Source organism: Sebastes fasciatus, chromosome 6, assembly GCF_043250625.1.
Source record: "Sebastes fasciatus isolate fSebFas1 chromosome 6, fSebFas1.pri, whole genome shotgun sequence".
NCBI lineage: Eukaryota > Metazoa > Chordata > Actinopteri > Perciformes > Sebastidae > Sebastes > Sebastes fasciatus.
The window spans coordinates 35,453,861-35,469,879 of NC_133800.1; positions in this window are offsets into that span (position 1 = coordinate 35,453,861).

The following is a 16,019-nucleotide window of genomic DNA, read 5'->3' on the forward strand; positions in this document are numbered from 1 at the left end:
CCGGGACGTCTGGTCACCGTAGTTTAAGCACCTGCTTCTGTTCTCCTTTTCAATATAAATGGTAGGCAATAATATTGGTGTCTCAGTAGGTGCGTGGAAAGATTGGTCGTGTTGCCGTTTTATTTATCTGGACTTTGCATATTCTGCAAAAATCTGGCGATTTATCAAGGACATCTCCCTTTAAGCAAAAGCCAAAACGTTTCCATACTCTCTCACTTGTCTGGCTCTTCCTCTCTATCAGCCTGTTTTGTTTTGTTGTCGTCTGTCTGAGATACGCTGCTGCCGCTACACAGGGAGAGTGAACCGGAGTAACATCTAACATTTCTTTACTATCAAAAAATACAGTCATATTACGTTTGACATGCTTATATACAAGGTGCAAATTCTTAGTATCGATACAATCAATAATTTACTTTGCAAATTGATTATAGGTCGATATACATCTCCGTGAGGGACAACTTGTTGAGTACCTGTCAATGTAGTTGGATTGTAGGAATATAAATCGATACATCGATGTAGTAGATGAATAGTTGCACCCCTGGTTTGCATGTCAAGATAACTAGTAACAGTGTTACTTAGGAGCATATCATTTAGCTAACTATTAGTTTGTGGAGTTACAGGTAACCTAAAATGAAGAGGTCCCATCCACGACCATATCCACGGTGTAGTATTTTTTCTACTGTGTATGGATTTTAAAAAGTATAAGAGGTAAAAGTTGAATGTAAGCACTGATGTCCTTAAAGAGATGAATATTTTGATAGTTGAAGAGTTTCTGTAGCTGAAAGTATGCAGGACTAGTTAGAGTCCAAAAAAAACGTACGGAAGAAATACAAGAAGAAGCAGAATAATAAAGATTTGGATAACATACTGTGAATGCTGTATTACAGTACTCACACAATAAGTCTTGTTAAACTTAATCAAAATAATATCAAGTATTTTTTTAATGCTTGTGTTTTATTTTTCAGTTGAACTTCTTCAATTCCAATCTTTCCTTTTTCAGTTCAAGTTCTGTTTTCAATGCCAACATTTACTGTCACTCTTCTAGTTCCATAGGATTCCTATTTTCCATCTGTTTTCATAATTTGTTTGCTCCCTACATTTTTTGTAAAAAGACATTTCTATTCATCCCATTTTAAGTGACGAAAAGAAACAGCAGCATGGAAATATCATACTGTAATGGCAGCTTCACTTTACCTGATCTAGCCATCGTCAGCAACACTCAGCTTCAGCTGCAGATGAAACACACAACAGAAGCATTGTTATTTAAAATATCAGATCATCAAATGTGAACTACAGAGACAGCTAAAAGGCAGAGTTTGTTTTAAAGAACATGAGCACAGAAAAAGAAGACTTTGATCATGTGAAAGACGAACATCTTTAGATTGTCTGCTCATGGGAAATAGTTTTTTGCAGTTAGGAAGTTCGTAAATACAGAATCTGATATGAGTCAGTAAATCTGTAATTCTAATTTCAAGCAGTGTTGAAATGATTGCTTTCTAATTATGTGGATGGTCGTAAATTGCTTGTATACATTAACTTTCTCCTAGTAACCTAGAACTATTAAACTACTAATTTTCAAGTTTTTAAGTGGTTGAAATTTATGAGAAGTACTCACCACCAGATTTAAAATACAGTCAACAATTATTTATTGTTTAAAAATTAATTAGTATGATAATAATAATTATAATAATAATTACAGCCGCAAGCGGCAGTTCGCGGGTTCATGTTTCAGGTACTCTTGTGAACATATCCTGCAAGTTTGGAGATGATGGGCCAAAGGCTTGTGAAGTTAGGTCTAATGATGACCTGAGCCCTGCCCTCTCAAAGTTCATTGGTCAATATCTTGAAAACGCAATGAGGTGTCAACAAGCTTTATGCAACTTTAGAGGAGCTTGGTCTAATAATGATCCACAGAAAATTTGGTAGCAATCGTCAATACGTTAAGTTGAGCTCACTGCCCCTTTAATTTGTCCCTTTAATCTAGTTTAGAGATAGTTTAGTCAGCGTCGGCTTTAGGGATGGGCCATGAGGGTCCAGGCCCATCCAAAAAGGTCACTGTGCCCCCTCAGCTGAATTCAATTCAATTCAATTAAATTCAATTTATTTTTGTATAGCGTCAAATCACAACAGAAGTTATCTCAAGACGCTTTATATATAGAGCAGGTCATTAGACAGTACACCATAGTAGAATTCTCTCCTGACAAAAAAATAAACTGAAATAACAGCTAGGCTATAAGTAAAATGAAGTCATTCAGTTTGGTAATGGAAGGACTTAACACTGCAATGCAAAATAAGCCTTCACTTCCGGGTCACGTGACTGCCGTTCTCCGCTCTTCGATTCAAAGGAGAAAATGACAGAAAGAAATTTGAAGAGACTAAAATCGGATAGTTTTTATAATTTGTTTTTTTCGTTTTTCGTTTGTAAACAAAAAACGAGCAGAGCACCACGGGATTTCATTTTTTGTTTTTGGTTTAAAACGAAAAAACAAGAAACCCACGTGACTCCTGTTCTTCAATCAAAAATGAATAATGATAAAAGGAATTCGCAAAAACGAAAAACGGCCCAGTTTGGATCCGTTTTTCGAAAACGGCCGTTTTCTCGTTTTTGGTTTAAAACGAAAAAGTAAAAAATATTTTTTTTTGTTTTTGAATTCAAAAGGAATAACGGATTATCCGATGATACCCAGACCATTCTGCCCCTTTGGGGCTTATGCATAGTTAGTTGTGTATTTATTTGTGTTTTAGAACGTAATCGCCGTGAAACAATCAGAAAGTAATGCTTTATTTCTCTGATTCACTGCTTTGTTCTCACTAACACCGCTCCTTCTCTTCATTCACTCTATGGCTCAGTTGACCATCGCTGCTCTCTCTCCCTCGCTAGTTGAGCCATGGAGGAGGGGCCAACTTTGAATGCTGTGTGTTTACAAACAGCATGACAACAGTTACATATGATACCTTTAAAGCTTCAGTAGGCAGTATATATTTTTGGCATCATTGGGCAAAAATCCCATAATAACCTTTCAGCATATTGTAATTCAAGTATTTTGAGAAAAAACTTCTGCACCTCCTCATGGCTCTGTTTTCAGGCTTTAGAAAATCTAGCCCGTGACGGGAGACTTTGGCCAATCACAGGTCATTTCAGAGAGAGAGAGCGTTCCTATTGGCTGAGCTCCGGCTGGTGGGCGGTGCTTGGTATTCCCTCAAGAGATCTCAACATGGCTGCCGAGTCACAAACTTTCTCATTTTACAGCTAAACCGTGCACTACAAGATGATTCTGAAAACATCTGAGGAGAGAAATAGGTATTACAGTAACAGAATATTGATTCATATTTGATCAGTGCTGCCTAGTTTGACCATTTGGTCGGAGTTGGCGAGTGATTGACAGCTGCTCAGAGACGGCAGCTGGACATCAGACCTCAGATCAGCTCTTACTGCTTGTTTTCCTCTGGTCTGTGAAATCTTGCAGATGCCGTTAGGAGCACCGGAGGACACAGAGGCACGTGAATTCAGATTACCTGTTTCATGTACTACTGTCAGGATATAGTGACCGTATTATAAAGACAACTGTTTTTAATCATATTTGCTCCATTTCTACACACTGCAGCTTTAAAGGGACTATTTGTAACTTTGTACGCGCATAAATGTAGCGGGTCGTCACACATGCGCGCTCGCATATGCGCGTTCGCGTGTAGCCGCTGTACCCTCCTCCTCTGCCTGCTCGCCTACACTTAGACAGCTCAGCTCGCTCCACCTCTAGACGTGAACGCGCGCTCACTCCACACTGCAGAAGAGTTAGTTTAGCTCTGAGAATATCTAGTGAATGTACAGTGGACATTTGTGCAGAAATAACTGCTGCAGATCCTCCAGACCAACAGAGGTTTCCCCTGTCTTGTGAAGTGACAGAGCTCTACAGAGATTTACGTTGTCTTCTTGTTACCGACCGGGTGCTGGTGTCTCCTCTGCTCTCTCCGGCTGCGGGCGGAGAGAGCAGGGAGACACGCTGCAGAGCCCCGCTGCCTCAGCCTGCACTTAGGCAAGAAAAGCCAACACTAGGATCAGATCTAAATCATGTTCATGGAGAGACCTTTGTCTGGTCAGCTAACATTACTGCCAAGCAGCTGAAATATAGAGTGATGTTGTGGTTTTAGCTGACGTGTGTCGCCTCACTGTTTTGAGTGATGCTCGTTCAGGTATATTTAGAGCGAGCAAGCGCGAGCCCGACGCTGACTTTCGTTGATTTCACGGCCACAAGTGTCGCTGTTAAGAAGCATTTCTGAAAGTTACAAATAGTCCTTTAAGCCAAATGTTTTTTGTTTTTTTTCTAAACTTAATCAAGTAGTTTCGTTGCCTAAACAAATAGTGTTGTTGCATTTTTTGTTTCCTTTTATTTCAATTTACAACATTAACCATGTGTTTAAAAGTGTTTAAACCTGATGACCTAATTTTACTTATAGCTTAGCTGTTATTTCAGTTTAGTTTTTTGTCAGGAGAGAATTCAGCTGAGGGGGCACAGTGACCTTTTTGGACAGGCTTGGACCCCCATGGCCCGCTCCTAACGCCGACACTGTATGTTAGGAGATTTTAGGTAATGTTATCTGTAATGTTATCTTCCTACGTTCGTACTTTTTTTTTTTATCAGAAAACACACGTTTTATTTGTGATATTTACTGGAAATAACATACGATATAGCCAAGAGCAAGTAGGTTGTTATCTAGGGATCTTCTCCAGCCAGCTGACACCTTATTATGGTTTCTGTTTTGAAATGTGGAGGTACTGGAGGCTACAGATAACTCCTCAGGCACGCCCTGCGTCTTGCTCATGCCAGGGTCAAAATGTTGCCACAGACAGCTGCCGAGATAAACAGGCAGTTAAACAACACATTAATCTACATTCTGACTGATTTCTTCATAACTATAATTTAAGTTAATAAAGACTAAATGTGGATGTTTCACTCACCAGTTGTTGTCCGCAGCCTGATAAGGATGTTCCTTTACAAAAAGTTGCAAGCACAGATTGATATGTGCTGGGTCCAAGCTTCAAGGCTAATGATACACGTGACTGTTTCCAGGAAAAGCTGGGGCCCTGTGTGATGAGAGCTTCTTCTATCTCAGTTCTAATAAGTAGTAGAAAAAGAATGGTGAATCTGCAAAGAAACAGGAAGATTTTTACCGATTGTGCTAATTTATCAAATTTAGCATTGATTCCTTGCCAGCCAAACCATGTCCCAAAAAATAATAATAATGCTTCTAGCACATTAAAGCTAGCCCTGTTAAAAGTCAGGTCTTTGGCAGGAAAAAGTTTTTTAATCAATGATTTTATTATTGAGCACAAGCTTGATTTTATGTTTTTAACTGAAACTTGGTTAGACCAAAATAACAGTGCAGCTGTTCTTATCGAGTCGACTCCTCCCAACTTTAGTTTTATGAGCGAAGCTAGAATGCATAAGAAAGGAGGTGGAGTTGCCATGTTGTTTAATGATTCTCTCCAATGCAAACAGATATCTTATGGACATTTTGCTTCTTTTGAATATGTCGCTCTTCAGCTGAACTCCTCTTCTCGAGCTTTGTTTCTCAATATCTACAGGCCACCTAAATACTGTGCAAACTTTTTTGATGATTTTACTGAACTGCTGTCTGTAATTTGTGTTGACTTTGACTGTGTAGTCATTGTTGGTGATTTTAACATCCATGTTGACAACCAACAGGACAGAGGGGCCAAAGAACTGTGTCAGGTTCTTGATAACTATGGAATGAGTCAGCATGTGACAGAGCCCACACACAATAGGGGACACACTTTGGACTTAATCATATCAAAGGGCCTGAACATTTCCAAGGTTGTAGTGATGGATGTTGCTCTGTCTGATCATTCATGTGTATTCTTTGAGAGTACTCTTCCTGTGCACAGAAATGATAAGACGGAGGTAATCACAAAAAGGTATATCACTGAAAATACCAGTGATCAATTTGTTCAGGCTTTCTCTTCCACACCCACCCTCCCCTGGACCTCTGTCAATGAGCTTGTAGATAATTTCAATTCTAAAATGACAAATGTTATTGATACCATTGCACCCAAAACGGTGAAGATTGTCTCTGGTAAGAAAAAATCTCCATGGAGAAATACCATGTTGGTAAGAAATGAAAAAAGAGAGTGTCGAAAAGCTGAACGCCAGTGGCGGAAAACAAATCTACAAGTTCATTATGACATCTATAAAGAGAGACTTTGCATTTATAATTCAGAACTGAAAAATGCAAGGCGGTCCTTCTTCTCTGACATCATCACCAAAAACAATAACAATGCACGTGCCCTGTTTGCTACTGTCGACAGGCTAACAAACCCTCCTGTGTCAGTAGCCTCTGAACTTTTATCCTCCAGGGCCTGCAATGAATTTGCTTCCTTTTTTACAGAAAAAATTCACAAAATCAGACAAGCAGTCACTTCCTCCATAGCAGGTACAGGATGTTTGTTTCCCCTGCGTCCACTTAAACCTGGCGCAAATACCATGACACAGTTTTATCCAATAAATCAGACATACCTGGAGGAAATCATACAACATCTAAAATCCTCCTCATGCTGCCTTGACATTCTGCCAACAGGCCTTTTCAAAAAAGTATCAGATTGTATGGTCTCAGAGCTTTTACAGATTGTTAATGCATCTCTTGTTTCAGGAGTCTTCCCACAGGCCCTGAAAACTGCTGTCATCAAACCACTCCTCAAAAAGAACAATCTGGACTCATCAGTAGTAAATAATTACAGACCGATATCAAATCTTCCATTCTTGTCTAAAATAATTGAAAAAACAGTTTTTCAAAAATTAAATAGCTTTCTGGCACTAAACAACTCTTTTGATGTCTTCCAGTCAGGTTTTCGACGAAACCACAGCACTGAGACTGCTCTTGTTAAGGTCTTCAATGACATCCGATTGAACACAGACAGTGGTAGAACTACGGTTTTAGTTTTACTGGATCTCAGTGCTGCATTCGACACGGTTGACCATAATATATTACTAGACCGACTGGAAAACTGGGTGGGTATTTCTGGCATAGCACTCAGCTGGTTTAAATCCTACCTAAAAGACAGGGACTTCTTTGTGTCTATAGGTAATTGCAAATCTGAGCTGAACAAAATCACATGCGGAGTTCCCCAAGGCTCCATCTTGGGGCCTCTTTTGTTTAACATCTACATGCTCCCACTGGGTCAGATTTTTGAGAACAACAAAATAAATTACCATAACTATGCAGACGACACACAAATTTATATAACTCTATCACCAGGAGACTACAGTCCAATACAAGCACTGAGTGAGTGCATTGAACAAGTCAATAATTGGATGTGCCAGAATTTTCTTCAGCTGAACAAAGACAAAACTGAGGTCGTAGTTTTTGGAGCCAAAAAAGAAAGATTAAAGGTTAGTGCTCACCTACAATCTGTGATGTTAAAAAGCTCAGACCAAGCCAGAAACCTTGGTGTAGTCATGGACTCAGACCTGAGCTTTAACAGCCATATTAAGACAATTACAAAGACAGCCTTCTATCACCTGAAGAATATAAGAAGATTTAGAGGACTGATGTCTCAGCAGGATTTGGAAAAACTAGTCCATGCATTTATCTTCAGCCGACTTGACTACTGTAACGGCGTCTTTACCGGTCTTCCTAAAAAATCGATCAGACAGCTGCAGCTGATTCAGAACGCTGCTGCTAGAGTCCTCACTAAGACCAAGAAAGTGGATCACATCAGTCCGGTTCTGAAGTCTCTACACTGGCTGCCTGTCTCTCAGAGAATTGATTTCAAAATACTGCTGCTGGTTTACAAAGCACTAAATGGTTTAGGGCCAAAATACATTTCTGATCTTCTGCTGTGTTATGAACCATCCAGACCTCTCAGGTCATCTGGATCAGGTCTGCTTATAGGCTAGTGGGAAGACCCCCAAAAGTGCTTTAGTTTTCGAGATACCCCTACCGGAGGTAGAACAAAGCACAACAATGATTTTCATATTCTCTTAGGTCTCCCACATATGAAATGGATTCTTGTATAAAAATATTTTACTGCAAAAGTGGTTAAATTGACAGATATTGTGACATAACCCATAAATAAAAAAAGCGCGAAATGAAGCCAGGTCGAATGGGAGATGGTACACCAAAACTAATGTAATTTCATAATGCTAACTCTGATTGATCCCAAATTTGGTGTGATAGTGGCCAATGAGTTCCTCTATATGTGTAAAGAAACAGAATGTGAATATATTGCTGTATTAAGGAAATACAGCACTACAAACACATAAGTACAATAAGCGGAAATATCAAATTTGAAGGTCTATGATGAATGTATTAATTTACTTTTATGTAGCTTTGGCTGGGATTGTCCCAGAAACACCAATCCGGGTTTGCTGGAATGGTATGGTTGTGCTGAATCCAGCAATATATGATATGTGACTGTAGCAGGTATGGTCAATAATCTATATTAAGAAATGTATGACGTGTTCCAAGCATGAAATGGGGGTTAAAGGGGTGGATATATTGAATATTATATTTTTATGAAACAATGTATAAATTGTCTGTCCCCTTGAAATAATTGATACACCATCTTCTACAAAGATATTGTCATTATAAAGCATATACTTTGAGCTTGCCTGTCAGAGGGTAATCAAGTTCAATTGATTTGATGCTCTACTATTTGATCAACTATAAACGACTCAGCACTTTCAAATGCTAATTGGACCCATCATCTATCACCACAATCTTCATGGATATCTTCTTAAAATGTCCAAGGTAAGTCTTTAAAAATATTATATTAAGTCAGGGTGGAGTTGTTGGCTTTACATTACGAAAGGCAGCTCTCACAAGATGGCTAATGACAAGACATGTAACCACAGCATATGTTGTTGCCATGAAAGACCTTTGTGACCCTGATGAGAAGAGTTCAAAAGCCCATAAGGAACATGGAGCATCCAGAATGGACAGAGATGAGAGAGATGTACAAAAGATAATGGCAACTGTGGAGGAGATGCAGAACCCTTTCGACCTTGATAGCATTCCAGAAGAATTGATTAACATTGTCACAGGTCAGGTTGCTTCTGAGAATGTTGCAAAAGAGCTTTCATGTTTCCTTCAAGATGGGGCAAAGCAAAACACAGCCTTTATTGAAGAACGCCTGGCAAAATCCACAAGATCAAGGAGCTTTTGGGACCCTGAAAAAAGAAAACACTGTGCAACTTTCATAGACATGAAAAAGTCATTTGAGGCCAGCACACGAAAGGTTCATATGGACTCAGATGTGCTCTTCCGAAGGCTTCTGGCTGTTTCCAGGCAGAGGGTGGTGTCGATGGAAACTGTGATGTCTCATGAACTTGCTGCTGTCCCCCCGTCTTTGTTTAATGATGATGGAAGCTTGAGGAAAACAACAAAGGCCGACTTTGCTAAGGCAATTGAGTCTGTAGTTGAGGAGATACAGCAGCTACAGAATTCAGAGGAACCATCTGCGTACATCATTGATGGCATGGCTCTTCTGCAGGGTCTCCACGACTCAGACTTTGAGACATTCAATGACCTAGGTGAAAGCATCTGGAGGAGGATTGCAGCCTTAACAAGAAAGGATGGCTTCAACTGTGTGGCTATGATCTTTGACAGATACGACCATTCCCCATCAATAAAAGACCTTGAAAGGAATCGAAGAGGCACAGTTCAAGTCAAGAGACCTACATACGTCATCATAGGAAAAGCAAAAGTTCCTAACTATAGAAAATACCTCAAGTGCAGTGCGAACAAAGCTGCACTATGCAGCTTTGTCAGCAACTACATAGTGGATACAGCACAACAGAGCATCTCATCAGAGAAGACTATTATTTTGGCAGGAGGCTTTGAAAATGGTGAGGAGGTCAAGATGGTCAGCCAGTCAGGGGTGGAAAACTTGGTAGACCTATACAGTAACCAGGAGGAGGCTGATACAAGATTGGTGTTACATGCAATACACCTTGCACAGTCACATTCTCATCTAATCATCAAATGTGATGACACAGATGTACTTGTTTTGCTTGTCTACTATGCAAGCAAAGGGATGTTTGCTTCATCTACTGTCTACATGCACTCTGGACATGGCCCAAGGGAAAGATTTGTCCCAATCTGTGCTATTTCACAGAAACTTGGAGCTCAATTCTGTGAATGTCTACCTGCATGCCATGCCCTCACAGGCTGTGACACCACAAGTAGCTTGTATAGGAAAGGGAAGACAACAGCTTTTACTAAGCTGAAGACCCACCTCGCTGATTTACAAGAAATGACAAACTTTGGATTATCTGACAGCTTGGAGGAAGCTTTGCCTGTGGCAAGAAAATATGCCCTCCATCTGTATGGACAAAAGAGAAAAGATAACGGGTGTCCATGCACTAGCCTTGATGAGCTAAGATACATTTTGGCATCCACAACCAATACATCAGTGGCACAACTCCCCCCAACTGAAGATGCTTTCAAGCAACATGTTTTGAGAGCAATGTATCAGACAGCAGTGTGGCGTCACAGCCATCTTCCAAAGGCACTTCTCTGGAATCCCATTGGAAAAGGCTGGACTATCAGAGAGGACGGATCCATTGAGGCCACAATGTTCCAGAAACCAGCTGCTCCACAAGAACTCAGAAACATTACACACATGTACTGCAATGATGGGACCTGCAGTGACCACAGAAAATGCCAGTGCCTTTCAGTGGGATTGACGTGCACTGAGTTTTGCTCATGCCCTTTTCCTGATTGCCCAAACGTGCCACATTTTGTCACCGGGGACAATGTGGATGGGTAACATGCTCCATTCAAAAGATGGAAAAAGCAAGACAAAAATAAATCGGGGAACATGTGTTTCTATGGGTGTAATATTTTCATAATTAAAGTGGCAGTAGGCAGAACGTTTTTGGCATCATTGGGCAAAATTTCTGTAACAACCTGTCAGCATATTGTAATTCAAGTGTTCTAAGAGAAAACTAGACTTCTGTTCCTCCTCATGGCTCTGTTTTCAGGCTTTAAAAAATCCAGCCTGTGACAGGAGACCTTGACCAATCACAGGTTATTTCAGAGAGAACGTTCCGATTGACTGTTTATTCAACGGAGGCAGCTGTCAATCACTCACAAACTGCGATCAAACTGTAAATTAAGCAGGATTGATCAAATATGAATTAATATTCTGTTACTGTAATGCCTATTTCTCTCCTCAAATGTTGTCAGAATCATCTTGTAGTGTACTGTTTAGCTGTAAAATGAGAAATTTTGCTCCGGCTGGTGGGCGGTGCTTGGTATTTCCTCAACTGATCTCAACATGGCTGCCGGGTCACAAACTTTCTCATTTTACAGCTGGTACACTACAAGATGATTCTGAAAACATTTCAGGAGAGAAATAGGCATTACAGTAACAGAATATTGATTCATATTTGATCAGCGCTGCCTAGTCAGACCGTTTGATCGGAGTTGGTGAATGATTGACAGCTGCTCAGAGACGGCAGGCTCCAGCTCTGCTCTGATTGGTTGTTTTCCCCCGGTGTGTGAAATCTTGCAGATGCCGTTAGGAGCACCGGAGGACACAGGTACTTATTATTTTTTTCCAGATTACCTGTCTCAGGCACTTCTGTCAGGATATAGTGACCGTTACATAAAAATAACTTTTGTTTAATCATATTTGCTGCAATTCTACCCACTTCTGCTTTAAGTTAATTTTGCCAGTTCAAATTGCTACTTTTACATCCAGTACATTTATGTATCCCTTAAATTAAAGTTGATACAAAACTGTCAATAAGTGGTCTGTAATAATTTACACTGAAGACTGAAGATTCTACATTGACTGCAGATATGCCTTTTACCCCCATTTCATGCTTGGAACACGTCATACATTTCTTAATATAGATTACTGACCATACCTGCTACAGTCACATATCATATGTTGCTGGATTCATCACAGTCATACCATTCCAGCAAACCCTGACTGATGTTTCTGGGACAATCCCAGCCAAAGCTACCTAAAAGTAAATGAATAAATTCATCATAGACCTTCAAATTTGATATTTCCGCTTATTGTACTTATGTGTTTGTATTACTGTATTTCCTCAATGCATCAATATATTCACATTCTGTTTCTTTACACATGTAGAGGAACCCATTGGCCACTATCACATCAAATTTGGGATCAATCAGAGCTGGAATTATGAAATTACATGAGTTTTTGTGTACCATCTCCCATTCGGCCTGGCTTCATTTTGCGTTTTTTTTATTTATGGGTTATGTCACAATATCTGTCAATTTAACCACTTTTGCAGTAAAATATTTTTATACAAGAATCCATTTCATATGTGGGAGACCTAAGAGAATATGAAAATCATTGTTGTGCTTTGTTCTACCTCCGGTAGGGGTATCTCAAAATTTTGGGGGTCTTCCCACTAGCCTATTAGTGTCCCCAGAGTCAGAACTAAACATGCAGAAGCAGCGTTCAGTTTTTATGCACCAAATATCTGGAACAAGCTCCCAGAAACCTGCAGGACCGCTCCAACTCTCACTTCTTTTAAAACAAAGCTTAAAACTTTCCTGTTTGCGGGTGCCTTTTATTCTGACACTGCACTATAACTTTTACTCTTGAGTTTTATGCAATTTTAGCTTCTATCCTAGCTTTTATTTTTAGCTTGTTTTTATTTTCTAATCTTTAATGTTTTAATGTTTTTATAACTGTTTTAATTATTTCTTGAATGTTTCTGTAAAGCACTTTGAATTGCCCTGTTGTTGAAATGTGCTATACAAATAAAGCTGCCTTGCCTTGCCTTGCCTGCTCAGTCTGCTGTAGTGTAACATTAGTCCATTGTTTTATTCCACAATACTGAACAGAATAATCCAAACAGGTAGAAGATGTAAGATATGAGAGGAGCACAGGATGCTTTTTACTCTCTTGGTCCTAATTGTGTTTTAATGAACCAGGTTTGTAGTTCTACTTTCTCTCATTTTTTTCTATTGAGCTAGATTAAAAAAAAAAAAAGAGAAAACGAACACGCCAACGGAGCGGATCAAAACGAGGCTTCTTACTGGAATATTGTCGTGACGGTTCATATTTCCCAGAGTTTCCATAGTTGTTTCTTTGTGCTGTGTGTTCGTGTTTTATTTGAACCATTAGTGAGGTGGCTGTTATATTTTTTGACAGGTAGCTCGTAATAAAGTTTCACTAGTGAACTTTATTACATATAACTGCGAACGTCAATGCCTGTGCTGAAAGTGTCAGTAATCAAGTTCATATTTTCATTTACATCCAGGACAGCTGACCCGGTTTTATCGGCTCATTTTATCTAAACTAATCAGCCGTTCCTCTCAATATGAGTAACAGGATAAAATAGGAACAAGGTATCCGATAGAAGTTCAGACAAAACGTCAAGGCGCGCTGTGCAGCACCGTGTTGCTGTGCGGCACCGTGTTGCTGTGCGGCACCGTGTTGCTGTGCAGCACCGTGTTGCTGGCAGCACCATGTTGTTCGCAGCCAGTTAGGACACTCCAATAGAAAACAATGTAATCAAGCCCAAGTACATGTTCTAGTTGTTTCCTAAATGCAAAACTATCACTGTTTTGTGCTTTATTTTGCATTGCAGTGTTAAGTCCTTCCATTACCAAACTGAATGACTTAATTTTACTAATAGCTTAGCTGTTATTTCAGTTTAGTTTTTTGTCAGGAGAGAATTCAGCTGAGGGGGCACAGTGACCTTTTCGGATGGGCCTGGACCCCCATGGCCCGCCCCTAACGCCAACATTGTATGTTAGGCGATGTTAGGTAATGTTATGTTAGGGTGACCCTTAAGTGTACCGCACGTTCCCGCACGCGCAAACGGTAGTGTGAAATCAGATAGTAACTAACAGACCGGTGTAAACAGAACCTAAGCGACACATCCAACCGGGCGGATTGTCAGTACTAAACTCAGGGTCGGCGCCAGAGTGTTAGGGGCGGACGGGCAATCAACTTTGACAGGGGGGGGGGCATTTTTTTTTTTACCTCATATAGCCTTTATTAAGTGTATCTTTAACATTATCATGTTTTATGAAAGTAATAAACTGACAGAGAGGTGTATACATACTGCCACTTATGCGCACAGGTGCGCAAGCACGCATACACATGCTGTTATGTCCACAAAAACAGGTTATAAACTAACACTGTTTCCTTACTGGATGCGAGCGTCCGACTATCGCGCTGCATCGCGTAGCATCTGACGCTCTCTGTCCACTGAATACGTTAAATCTGCACTTCTGTTACATCATGTAAACAAACCAGGAACATATCAGCTGTGAGCTCCAGATCAGACTGGAGATGAAGACGTAACCACCTCAAAGATGGGTTAGTAGTACTTGTTATCTTCCTACGTTCTTACTTTTTTTTTTTATCAGAAAACACACGTTTTATTTGTGATATTTACTGGAAATAACATACGATATAGCCAAGAGCAAGTAGGTTGTTATCTAGGGATCTTCTCCAGCCAGCTGACACCTTATTATGGTTTCTGTTTTGAAATGTGGAGGTACTGGAGGCTACAGATAACTCCTCAGGCACGCCCTGCGTCTTGCTCATGCCAGGGTCAAAATGTTGCCACAGACAGCTGCCGAGATAAACAGGCAGTTAAACAACACATTAATCTACATTCTGACTGATTTCTTCATAACTATAATTTAAGTTAATAAAGACTAAATGTGGATGTTTCACTCACCAGTTGTTGTCCCTGCTCCAGTCTGCTGTAGTGTAACATTAGTCCATTGTTTTATTCCACAATACTGAACAGAATAATCCAAACAGGTAGAAGATGTAAGATATGAGAGGAGCACAGGATGCTTTTTACTCTCTTGGTCCTAATTGTGTTTTAATGAACCAGGTTTGTATTTCTACTTTCTCTCATTTTTTTCTATTGAGCTAGATTAAAAAAAAAAAAAGAGAAAACGAACACGCCAACGGAGCGGATCAAAACGAGGCTTCTTACTGGAATATTGTCGTGACGGTTCATATTTCCCAGAGTTTCCATAGTTGTTTCTTTGTGCTGTGTGTTCGTGTTTTATTTGAACCATTAGTGAGGTGGCTGTTATATTTTTTGACAGGTAGCTCGTAATAAAGTTTCACTAGTGAACTTTATTACATATAACTGCGAACGTCAATGCCTGTGCTGAAAGTGTCAGTAATCAAGTTCATATTTTCATTTACATCCAGGACAACTGACCCGGTTTTCTCGGCTCATTTGATCTAAACTAATCAGCCGTTCCTCTCAATATGAGTAACAGGATAAAATAGGAACAAGGTATCCGATAGAAGTTCAGACAAAACGTCAAGGCGTGCTGTGCAGCACCGTGTTGCTGTGCGGCACCGTGTTGCTGTGCGGCACCGTGTCGCTGTGCAGCACCGTGTTGCCGGCAGCACCGTGTTGCTGTGCGGCACCGTGTCGCTGTGCAGCACCGTGTTGCCGGCAGCACCGTGTTGCTGGCAGCACCATGTTGTTCGCAGCCAGTTAGGACACTCCAATAGAAAACAATATAATCAAGCCCAAGTACATGTCCTAGTTGTTTCCTAAATGCAAAACTATCACTGTTTTGTGCTTTATTTTGCATTGCAGTGTTAAGTCCTTCCATTACCAAACTGAATGACTTAATTTTACTTATAGCTTAGCTGTTATTTCAGTTTAGTTTTTTGTCAGGAGAGAATTCAGCTGAGGGGGCACAGTGACCTTTTTGGACCCCCAAGGCCCCTAACGTCGATGCTGACTAGTAGCACGACATCAACAGGATTTAATGGAGTTGTAGGCAATTTACTAACACGCAGGGCAAAATACCAGGACACAACCTCTTCTATATCCATGGTCTGTGGTCTATTGGACCCTCTTCTATATCCATGGTCCGTGGTCTATTGGACCCTCTTCTACATCCATGGTCCGTGGTCTAGTGGACCCTCTTCTACATCCATGGTCCGTGGTCTACTGGACCCTCTTCTACATCCATGGTCTGTGGTCTAGTGGACCTTCTTCTACATCCATGGTCCGTGGTCT